The sequence below is a fragment of the Benincasa hispida genome, chromosome 3 (genome assembly GCF_027475165.1).
Source record: "Benincasa hispida cultivar pf3 chromosome 3, pf3_genome.v1.1, whole genome shotgun sequence".
NCBI classification, from domain to species: domain Eukaryota; kingdom Viridiplantae; phylum Streptophyta; class Magnoliopsida; order Cucurbitales; family Cucurbitaceae; genus Benincasa; species Benincasa hispida.
This window is the reverse complement of record NC_143480.1, coordinates 56547288-56560418: the sequence shown is the minus strand read 5'-3', so window position 1 is coordinate 56560418 and position 13131 is coordinate 56547288.

Here is a 13131-nt window from a genome sequence, read left to right as displayed (position 1 = left end):
CTTACTTTCTTTTAGTCTATTTTAAATACCAATAAAATCTAAGTTGTTATGATTTTAAAGAATCTGTATTTATAGAATAAATTAATTGTAGATACTATTTGGGATATTTTTGTATCTAATAATTAGTAATTAATTAAATCTAAATTAATTTTGATAATTTTTATAACCTAAAAGCATCTTGCTATTTGCAAAATGAAACTTTAAAAAAATGCAATTTCTTTTGTTAGCCTAAGAATAATAAACCAAACCCACGGGTATGGTAGAGGGTTTTTTTAATGAATGCATAGTTATAAAAAAAATCTGAATTCATCTTCTACCTCTTGTAATTAATTGTCAGTGATCGGTGACAATCGTTGATAGTTAAACCCCCGTAAGTATCGTCATCAATAGCCATTTATCGACCATCATGATTGTAATGGACGATAGTCGTTGGTCAACCATTGTGATGGTTGTCGACGGTCACGATGATTATTGCTAGCCAACCTTTATAATCATCATCATACATATACATTCGCATTAGTGGAATGTATTGGGCGGTCTTTGTGGGTTGTTCGGAGTGAGGTTGGAGGTCTTAGTGCTTGAGGGCTATCTTGCGTAGTAGATATAGATTCAAGCATCTGGTTCATTTGATGGTCGGCGATGGTCGATCTTGTTTTGTTTGGTGGGATCCTTGGCTACCGAGGGGTGCGATTTTGGATTCATACGGATCAACGGTGGTTTATAATGCAGGGAGTAGTTTAGAGGTGCGGTTATCGAAGTTCATGGATGGTGAGGGATGTTGGAGGTGGCCCATATTGTCTTGGGAGCTGCTTGAGATCTGGGGTCTTCTTCAAACAGTGGGGTCTAGGGTAAGGGGGGAGGATTATTGGGTTTGGGTGCCGGATGCTAGTGGTCGGCTTTCTATCGCTAGTGGATAGGAGAATTTGCATCCTCGTCGTCCTAGGGTGGCTTGGCCTAATATTTTGTGGGCGGGGGGTGGTATTCCGCACTTCTGTGCGTGGTTAGCTGTGAGGGACAGGTTCAGTACACGGATTGGTTGAGGAGTTAGAAAGTGTTGTTAGAGGGGGCGGGGGTGTCTTCTTTGTGAGGAAGGTATGGAGTCGCGAGATCATTTATTTTTTGAGTGTCAGTTTGGGAGAGAGGTGTGGTCTGGGGTGTTGCGTCAGTTGGGTTCATCGCATCGTGGGGGGTTGGGATGTAAAGCTGAGTTGGTTGTGCCGAGTGGGGTCGAGTAAAGGGGTGTATAGTAAGTTGTTACGTGTTTTCTGATGTGCTTCCATCTACTACATCTATCAGGAGCGTAATCGACGACTACATGGAGGTCGACCAAGGTCGATGTCAGCTCTGTTACACCTTATGATCTCTACGGTTCATGCTCGTGCTGCTTCCTGGTGGGTCGACCTTCTTGGTCTTATCTAATGTGTTCACAGATGTTTTTTCTTTTTGATCTTTATGTTGTTTTTTGTTTTGCTGCTATCCTTAGTTTGTGGGGTTTTTGGTTATTTTCTCTGGCTTTTTCCCTGGTAGTCTGCGACTTTATTTTTATGTGTTTGCCCTGTCTTTGCTTGTGTTTTATTGCTTTGATGCCTTTATCCCGGGCTATGGGATCCCCCTTCTTGTTGTATAGTAATATCACCTATTATAAAAAAAATGTATGAGTACAATATGCACAAAAAAGGAAAGAAAAAAAAGCCATCAATGGGTTTAGTGCTTTTTGTTTAGAACATCTTATGTGAAATTGTATGTTATAATTTATTATGCATGTATGTTAGTGTTCGAAATGTAAGCAGAATCCAACATTGGCTAGATAAGGAAATAGCCATGGGTATTATAAGAGAGGATAACTATCTCCACGCTTAGATTGCTTTTGGGTGAATCCAAAAGTAACATTATGAAGATTTATGCCTATAGTGGACAATATCATACTTTCACTTGCCAAGCTTTCTTTTTTTCTTTTTTTTTTTCTCGTTTGAGTACAAGATTAGTTAGGTAGGTTATTAGAGTTAGTCATTGAAGATGGTTGATAGAAATGGTGGTTGAAGTTGGGTCACCAATTAGGAACATCAAAGTTTTCACTACTAGAGGTGGTAGTTGTGCGAAGTTAGATGTTGGAAATGAAGAATGCATGAACACCCATGCAGAAGAGGATTGTGGCTCAATTTTATTTTTTATGCAAAAACATAAAATTGTAAAGACGGAAACGATGATATGCATTCAAATTACAACATGTTATTTTGTAGAGAACAGAGGAAATTAGAAATTGGAATTTACTTACCCTTGAGAATAAATCACTTCACGAAGTCCACTTCTGTCAAGAACTGTTCAAACGAACACCTTCTTCCACGAACTCACAAATACCAAAAAAAATGTAGCAACCAAAATTGGACACCACCACCAGATTACCTCAGGATTCTCTATAAAGTGCAAAACCATGAGATGTGGGCTTCGTGATAATTTTGGCAGAGATGTATCTAATATAACATATAACCTATAGTTATGATCTTTGCATGAATAAAGGAAGAAGATGTATCTCTCCAAAAGCTATCCACTTCCACGATATCTTGAGCGAATAAAGGTGTGGAAGTTATTTCCATAACTCTCTCCCTTTAATTAATTTAAATTTAAAAACTTAAAAACAAAATTTTAATTTAATTTGTTTATAAATATATATATATATATATATATAATAACTAACTTATTATATATAGCATATACTATACTACATGTTATATCTAATATAACATATAACCTATAGTTTATATTATATATAATATAATCTATAATTTGATATTCTCTCGTTTAACCTATAATATTTAATAGAAATCAAATTCATATTAAATTCAACCTATAGCGTTTACATGGGTCAAATTCAAATATCGTATATAATTAATTTTATATTAATTATATCATATATAATTAATTCACTCGATTAATTTGAACTGTTCAAATTAATCCAAAATCAATTGGATTCTTATTAATCCCAGTTGAGTTACCGATGAAACCTTATGGACCTATAGATTGAAGTCCAATGGTACTTGATTAATTAATTAAACTCTTGAATTAAATTAATTAACTCCCATTAACTGTCCGTCACTCTAATAAAGATCGATAGTTAATTGGATATAACCATTTAGTCGTGCATTGACCTTTCACAAGTTGCTTCTATCACAGTTAAGCCAAAATTATTGTTTTGCCCCTGTAGTTAGATCTAACTCCTTAAGTACCATTGATGAATAATATGCATTAATAAGTGGTTGAAGTCTTTTACATCGATGATTGTCACTGGAGTTTGTCGTTGGCAGTGGCTGAAAGGTAGAGTCTATTGAAAATATTGGAGGAATGGAGAGAGGGAGAAAGAGGAACGGATGAAATTCCTAGCTTAATTCCTAGCATATTTTTATTCATCGATGGAGTGATAGTGTCACACCCCACCCTAGACCACCTTCTTAGCCTAGAGAAAGGCGTGACTGCAGCAGTTACCAACCCTTGGGCTGACACTTACTGCCTAATAACTCTTGCTGAATAACTCTGATACCAATTATAATTCATATGCAATGGGACGTCTTTAGGCCCACAATTTATTAACTTAGAAACTTAATATGTTTAGAGTATTTACATCATTAGATTTACAAGTTCAAAACCCACAAACCCTAGTCCCTATATGAACAATAGTAACATGTGTACAATATTAACAGTAACCACCTAGCAAACGGTTACAAGTCTTTTCGTCCTTTAGTGGCAGAGCAGATACTGAGCTGTCTTCAGAGGATTTGACCGCTACCTGTAGGGGGAAAAAATAAAAACATTTGAAAATGGGGTGAGCTTACGCCTAGTGAGTGACCGAAAAAACATAGTAAATTCTCATGCATAATTTCAGAAAATAGTTTTATCTGAAATATAAACTTTTGCAGCATAAATATTTTCCAAGCGTAAATTATATAAAACTGTTTTAAACATAAAACAGTAAAATCATTTCTCAAATCAAAGTACTATATAACTGGTAAAATAATCCCAACACCAACTACTAGTCCAGAGAGAACCCTTTTGCTCAATCTCTGACTTTATTCACCTGTGGCCACATTAAGTACCTTCACACATTAGGTACTACTGCTCAGATACCTTCTCCTTGTACTTCAGTATCGAGCTACTAGGATACCTTCTCCAACGTACTTCAGTATCTCGTTGGCTTGGTACCTTCTCAAACGTACTTTAGTACCAATAGATATCTTCTCCTTGTACTTCAGTATCTAGTTGGGTGGATACCTTCTCCTTGTACTTCGGCATCGCATTTTACCAAAACTATTTATAAACAACTTTTCTCTATAAAGCATGTACAATATAACACATATACAACATGGCTTTAAAGATGGTAACGCATGCTGGATAAAATCAATACATATACATATGTAAATAGTTTTTCAACAATAAGCATGCGTTCAAATCACAATTCAAACTTGCTTGGAAACCACTTTAGAAAACTAGTAGGCATGAGAATTATTTTCGCAAACATGCTTTCTGTAAAATGTTTGTAATCAAAACAGTTTAAAAACGTTTTAGTTCGAAAACATTTTAGCCACTCACCTCGAACTCTTAGGAACTTTTCACTCTAGTAGCTCATCGGGTCCCTTTTTCACCCCTAGAATCCAGATTCAACTTAAATTATTCAAGGAAAATCTACTTAACACTTAGAAATTTCCTTCCCCTTAACTTAGGATTTAACTTTCACTTAGTTAATTCCTTTTATCACTTGCTTAAGTAAGGAAAATAGAAATCCGAGTTTCACATTTACATCCCCCTTAAGAAAATTTCGTCCTCAAAATTTACTCGAACTAACTCTGGTTTAAGGTTTCACAACAACCACTGTTGTAACCTCCTATAACCTTGTCTATTACCACGCTTTCATTGTGCAACTCTAATATCAATTCCTTAGTTTATCCAATGATACTTCACCTAGCTATCTCTAAGCTAGATGTTGAACTAAACTATCTACCACATAACAATTCTATCTCAAACTTTAAATGAGAATAACTCAAATTCACACTTACCTTCCTGGGTAGATTTTTAGGTACGCATATTCTACTCTTCTTTAGTAGCACTTTGTCTGCTCTTACTTGATAGTCTGTCCTCAATCCTTTATCCACTTCTTCAACTAACTTCTTCAGACCAGAATCCTTTAACTGCTCACGTAAAATATTTTCTACAAGAGTAGGACGCACTTGAAATAAGGCTAGTAATCTTCCTTTTCGACCGATTGATAATGTTGCCCTAGCATTATACAACTCATGGATCAATCTACCTTTCATTGAATTAATACTAGCTCCAGCTGATCTAGTTTTTCGACTTAAAGCATTAGCTACCACATTTGCTTTACCTGGGTGATAGTCAATTGTACAGTCATAATTTTTAATCAATTCAAGCCATCTTCTCTGTCTTAGGTTTAGTTTCTTTTGATCAAAGATATGCTTTAGACTCGCATGGTCTGTAAATATATCACATCGGTCACCAAACAAGTAATGTCTCCACAATTTTAGAGCTAACACAACTGCTGCTAATTCTAAGTCGTGCGTAGGGTAGTTACATTCATGCTTCTTTAACTGTCGCGAAGCATAGGCTACTACTTTTCCCTCCTACATCAGCACACATCCTAATCCTTGTCGGGATGCATCACAATAAACTTCAAACCCCTTATCTGGTGTAGATAGAGTTAATACTGGTGATGATGCTAACCTTTGTTTCAGCACTTGGAAATTATGCTCGCATTCTGGCGACCATTCAAACTTCGCATCTTTTTTAGTCAGGTTTGTCAATGGAAGGGCTATCTTAGAGAAACCCTCCACGAATCTCCTATAATAACCTGCTAAACCCAGAAAGCTACGTACTTCAGCTACATTCAGGGGTTGTTCCCAGTTAACTATTGCTTCTATCTTTTGGGAATCAACACTAACTCCGTCAGCTGAAACTATATGCCCAAGAAATATGACTTGATTTAACCAAAAATCACACTTACTAAATTTGGCATATAACTTCTTTTCTCTTAAAGTTTGTAAAACCATCCTTAGATGTTCTTTGTGTTTTTCTGCACTATTGGAATACACTAGTTTGTCATCTATGAATACTATTACAAACTGATCCAGATAAGAATGGAATATCCTATTCATCAAGTCCATAAATACTGCAGGAGCATTTGTCAATCCAAATGGCATTACCAGGAACTCAAAATGTCCATATCTAGTTCTGAATGCAGTTTTAGGAACATTTGTGTCTTTCACCTTCAACTGGTGATAGCCTGACCTCAAATCTATCTTAGAGAACACCGTTGCTCCCTTTAACTGATCGAAGAGATCATCTATACGAGGCAATGGGTACTTATTTTTAATGGTCACTTTATTCAACTGTCTATAGTCTATGCATAATCTAAGAGTACCGTCTTTCTTCTTAACAAACGAGACTAGCGCTCCCCAAGGTGATACACTGGATCTAATGTACCCCTTATCCACAAGTTCCTGTTATTGAACTTTTAACTCTTTCAACTCCATTGGGGCCATCCTATATGGTGCTTGAGATATAGGTGCAGTATCAGGAATTAACTCAATAGTAAATTCCACTTCCCTATCAGGCGGTAAGCCTAGTGATTCTTCAGGGAACACATCTAAGAATTCTTGTACTACAGGTACATCCTCAGGTTTTAGTTTCTTATTTTGGGAAACTACTACATATGCTAAATAAGCTTCACATCCTTTACTCAACAGTTTTCTAGCTTTTACCACTGATATTAAACTTCCTGGGAGTATTCTTTTACTTCCTACTAGAGTTATTTCTTTTTTCCCAGGTTTCCTAAACACTATTTCTCTTCTAAAGCAATCCATAGTGGAATAGTGTTTACTTAGGAAATTCACCTAAGATAACATCAAATTCACACATACTAGATATGAATAAGTGTGTAACACCAAGATCAAATAATGCATAAGCAGATTGATTACATAAAGTTATCGTACCAATTATGACATCTGGAGCTTCTTCCGCTTCCTGGTGTGTCATAGCGTACATTCTACTCTACTGCTGCTGCGGTGGTCGTCCAACTACCCATTTCTGCTTAGCCACATCGAATCCTTCTCTCCTAGTTCTGGTCGTTCTAGGTTAGTTTACAGTCTGGGTAACTCCTCTTTTCTCATTCTGTGCTTCATGACCTAGCTGAGGACAATCTCTTTTGAAATGCCCAGCTTGTCCGCACTGGAAACACACATTCCTATTACCATAACATACTCTTGTATGAGGTCTACCACAGTTTACACAAAGTGGTTTCCTTCCCGTACTAGCTACTGACTCACTAGCACGACCTGATACTGATCTACCACTTTGTTTAGCTACAGGTCTGGACTTCTTTCGACTCAAACTTTGTTGGCTCGTGCCCCCAAAACTACTTATCCTCGATTGTCCAGAGAACGAGGGACTAAATTTTTTACTTCTTTTTTCTCCAGGAACTCTAAACTATCCTTCTCCTGGTTGAAGTTCATCCTTCTTCGCTACACTCCGCTCTACTCGGATAGCGGTCTCAACTAACTGAGTGAAATTCACCCAATTGGATGTAGACGTAACGGGTGTACGTATTTTTCTTCTTAGGCCACTCTTAAATCTCCTACATTTCTCCTTCTCTTCCGCAATGATCAGAACGGCATACTGAGATAACTCAGTAAATATTTGCTCATACTTAGCAACTGTCATCACTCTTTGAGTTAGCCTAAAGAATTCCTCCCTCTTCGCATCTCTATAAGAGCTAGGGTAGTATTTATCCTCAAATACTTGCCTAAACTCAGACCAATTCATAGTTTCTGAACTACTCTTTCTAGCCTCTATCACTTTCCACCATTTCTCAGCCTCTTTTTGCAGCAAGAATGCCGCTAACTCGACCTTACGATCCTCAGGGCATCTCATAACTTTAAAACACTTTTCAATCAAATCCAACAAGATTTCAGCATCTAATGGATCTGTGGTTCCATCGAACGTGGCTCCTAAAGCTTTCAGCCTCTCGATGCCGAACTTCTTTTCTGGATCGTTTTGAATCGATCCTACACTCGTCGCTAATCTTTAAGTGATTCTATCAAACACTCAATCCTCCATCTTAGGATCTACACCTACCTTTGGTGTACTAGACTCGTTTTCAGAAGTTGCTTCTTGTTCTACTGAGTTTCTAACTCTTTTCCCCTTCGGATCTAGGTCCCGTCTAACTTCAGGACCTCTGCTGGTAGGGTCAACATTCCTCTCCGCAGTCTGCTTACTCCGTTTGCCACTTCTTCTCAGCATCTTTGCCTAGTTATTAAGTACACATGGGAGGGACTTATCTATGGGACTTTAATCTAATGCATGAACTCTCTCTTTCATCCAAAGTCTTATGTTTTAGTACTAAGCTAGCTTAAATATTTCCCAAACTTAGTATAACCCATCCTTTGATACCAAGTTGGTATCAACTAATTTCTCAATTGTCCTAAAAACTTATGCACTGATACCAAACTGCCACACCCCGCCCCAACAAGAATGATGAGGATAAGACCATCTGTGGCAAGTCACAACACTTGGACCATTCAACAAAGCACGTAGCGTCCGTAGCATTACCAGGATAAGGTTTTCCTCCTATATCCATATACTATAGACCATTTTGGTTATCACTCAAGACATGATCCACTTGTATGTCACCATATACATGTTTGAGTCACATACAGATAACCAGAGATTTTATGTTTATTGGTTTGTGGTAAAGCAAATAAAACAAATAACCGAGAAAAAACAACAAGATGTGAAGAAATTTCATATATTAACAATCACTAGTGTTCGTATATACTATTTACAAACTATAGGACACGAGACTTTAGGGTATCAATCCCAACAGGAAGGTCACCTGAATTGATGCATGGTAGTCCTAAAGAAATAACAACTTGTATTTGAAAGATTAAAATATTTTAATGCATTACTAGTTTAGAAAAATTAAAATATTTTAGAAAATAAAAAGAGTTTTTGACAAAAGGGCCTACCCAATAAGAGATCAAGTAGATATTTCTAGAGGTAAGGGTCAAACCTGTATTTTTCAAATGCCAACCTTAAACATTTATAAGTTAGACATGACGAGAGGTAGAGCCAATGTATTAAGATGATGAAAGTATGATAAGTAATTATTTTTTGAATGCTCAAGGATGAGAATTGTTCAAAATTTAGGGGTGTGATAACTTGTAGAAATATAAGTTATTGTTGCCTAAAAGTGTTGGGTTTTATGTCCTAAACCTCGTGGATTGTAAACAATAAACTTATTCTAGAATTCAATAAAGTTGTTATTGAATGTATGAATTGCTTCTTTCGTTTTAAGAAATAAATCTAATAAATTAAAAGATCCATGACTATTATATGAGGACTTAAACTTTATGTGGAGACATAAAAGTTGACCAGGTTCGAGTAAATAGTATATGAATAAGGTTGGGTGCCTTATTCTAGTAACACTATTGGATGTGGCCCACTCTGTAGTTGTTATAAGGAGATGTAAAGCCCTACAAACGAAGTGATCCTAATTCGTACATGAAGTGACATGAGAAGTAGGGGCGTCTGTGCAATGAGTTTGTACAGATCGGACCCAAAAATAAGTCACTCTGACATTATAAAGCTGTTTACTGTTTAAGACTGAGTATTTCAAAACAATGACCTGGGTAACTTGACCTTAATCCTGAGCTAACCATGAACTTTTGTTTATTCGAAATTATCCTTAGATTTGCATAGGTAAGGGTTGACTCAACAGCGCCGACTTAATAAGCCTCCCATTTCAGGGGTAAGACTGGGTATATAGCTGGGGACATACGGTGCAAGAAGGAATTTACTCTTACCCATTTTTCGGGATATTAGAGAGGTTGTTCCCTAAAGTGTTGACTCTAGGTCTTGAACAAGGGGCCACACACTCTTCTTTGCTCGATAGGGACTTGGTTTGATGATCGGATCCCAAACCAATTCTTCATTAGAGGATCAATGGGACTTAACGAACAAGAGGTAATCTCGAGGATAAAACAGTATTTTGACCCAGCCGTTATTACGAAGAACCTGTGAAGGGTTAACTTATTAATCGTCGTTTTATCGAGTGGATACAATATATCTACAGTGAGGAGAGTGCAACTCTAGACCATAGAGAAGTGACCCAATAGTTAACGAATGGGGGTTAATTCGGTGTAAAAAGTTTAAACAATTAATCTCGGACCATTGGAGCCCATGATTTATAGGTCCACTAGGACCTCCTATTAGCTCATAAACGGATTAGCCTTAGGGTAGTGTGATAAACATTTATAAGTTAGACATGACGAGAGGTAGAGCCAATGTATTAAGATGATGAAAGTATGATAAGTAATTATTTTTTGAATGCTCGAGGATGAGAATTGTTCAAAATTTAGGGGTGTGATTTTTTGTAGAAATATAAGTTATTGTTGCCTAAAAGTGTTGGGTTTTATGTCCTAAAACTCGTGGATTGTAAACAATAAACTTATTCTAGAATTCAATAAAGTTGTTATTGAATGTATGAATTGCTTCTTTCGTTTTAAGAAATAAATCTAATAAACTAAAAGATCCATGACTATTATATGAGGACTTAAACTTTATGTGGAGACATAAAAGTTGACCAGGTTCGAGTAAATAGTATATGAATAAGGTTGGGTGCCTTATTCTAGTAACACTATTGGATGTGGCCCACTCTGTAGTTGTTATAAGGAGATGTAAAGCCCTACAAATGAAGTGATCCTAATTCGTACATGAAGTGACATGAGGAGTAGGGGAGTCTGTGTAATGAGTTTGTACAGATCGGATCCAAAAATAAGTCACTCTGACATTATAAAGTTGTTTACTGTTTAAGACTGAGTATTTCAAAACAATGACCTGGGTAACTTGACCTTAATCCTGAGCTAACTATGAACTTTTGTTTATTCGGAATTATCCTTAGATTTGCATAGGTAAGGGTTGACTCAACAGCGCCGACTTAATAAGCCTCCCATTTCAGGGGTAAGACTGGGTATATAGCTGGGGACATACGGTGCAAGAAGGAATTTACTCTTACCCATTTTTCGGGATATTAGAGAGGTTGTTCCCTAAAGTGTTAACTCTAGGTCTTGAACAATGGGCCACACACTCTTCTTTGCTCGATAAAGACTTGGTTTGATGATCGGATCACAAACCAATTGTTCATTAGAGGATCAATGGGACTTAACGAACAAGAGGTAATCTCGAGGATAAAACAGTATTTTGACCCAGCCGTTATTACGAAGAACCTGTGAAAGGTTAACTTATTAATCGTCGTTTTATCGAGTGGATACAATATATCTACAGTGAGGAGAGTGTAACTCTAGACCGTAGTGGAATGACCCAATAGTTAACGAATGGGGGTTAATTCGGTGTAAAAAGTTTAAACAATTAATCTCGGATCATTGGAGCCCATGATTTGTAGGTCCACTAGGACCTTCTATTAGCTCATAAACGGATTAGCCTTAGGGTAGTGTAATAAGTTGATTTGAGATGTTCAAATTATAATTAAGGGAATTAGTAATTATATGTTATATAATTATACGATTAATTTTGGAATTAAACGGAATTGGAGAATCAATTAATATTTAAATATGATCTAAATATTAAATTCATGAATAAGAACTAATGGTGGTGGAATTGGTCTTAAATTAATTTAATATTTGATAATAAATTAATTAAATTATTTAATTAATATTTAATAATTATTCTATTTGAAAAATTAACTTTGAATTATTTTTTTGTAAAATTAATAAAATTTCAATTTTTTTAATTAAAAACTTTAATTAAGTTTTAATTTGAAAATAAATTTCAAATTAAAAAGAAAAAGAAGAAATTTGGAAATGTAAAAAGTGGGGTCTTCCCACTTTAGCTGCTAGCACCTTAGTCACTAAACCACCAAGCTTTTCAGCTCAAATTCACAAGCATGAGTTGTGATTCATGCAATGCTGTTAGTTGCATGAAAGTCATGGAATATAAAGCTGAAATTTTGAGTGGAATGGGCATGCATCAGAGTTGTTTCAGCTGTAAGTCTCAAGAGTTGAAAACTGGGTTTTGAGCTTAAAAACCAAAGCCTCCTCTCCTTTATTCCCTAATTCAAGCTTATTTTGAGTCCCACAATTTATTCTAAGGCACTAAGAGGATAGTAGGGAAGACCTTGTGGTGGTTCACATCCATTGCAACTGGAGTTCGTTATTCAAGGGTATCTTCAAAGATTAGTGTTGAAACCCTCTTTTTAGTTTATGTGCATGCTGCTTTTGGAGCCAAAATTAATGAATTAGAATGCTTATGTTCAACTGTCCTGCGGTCTCCTCCATTTGTTTCAACCGTGAGATTTCTATGTTGCTTCTGCTTATCGTCTTTAAGTCGGTTTTGCTAGTCGCTTAACAATGGCTATCCCCTTGAAGGGCTGTAACATAGGATTCGAAACAACTCAAACTCCAGAAATGGATAGGATTTTATAGGTCGTTTTCCAAATTTGGCTTTCAATTCGGTAGCATCGTTGGGGCCAACCTCTAAGGTCTGAAAACGAAGGGTTACACTTACCGAGTTACTAAAGTGTTAGTAAGTTCTAACAAAAAATGATAGCTAAATGACTATCGAAATATGAGTTATTCTATAGATAGTATTTAGTCAAGAATGTCTTGCTTTAATGAAGGAGTATTTGTCTGCCCCTCGGTAGCATTTATTCTGACACAATACTATCGTTGCAAAAATAATGAATCATTTGGTACATAATTACTTTGCTAAAACATGATTGAGTTTAAAAGTAGTTCACTGATAAAAATTTGTTTATATTTTTAGAATGACGAGTTATTTAGTACAACTATTGGCTTCTAATAAACTTACTGGGGATAACTATGCTATAAGGAAATCAAATTTAGATAAAATACTAGTGATAGATGACCTGAGGTTCGTTTTAACAGAGAAGTGTCCTCTCGTTCCTGGCTCAAATGTAAACTTGAGTGTCCTCCCGTTCCACATCAGTGAAGAAGGGCACTGGAAGAGAAACTGCTCACAAGACCTTGCAGAGAAAAGAGCAGAGAAAGCAAGACAAGGAAACTAGTTCCTTGTAAACTCCAAGTTTTGAACAGA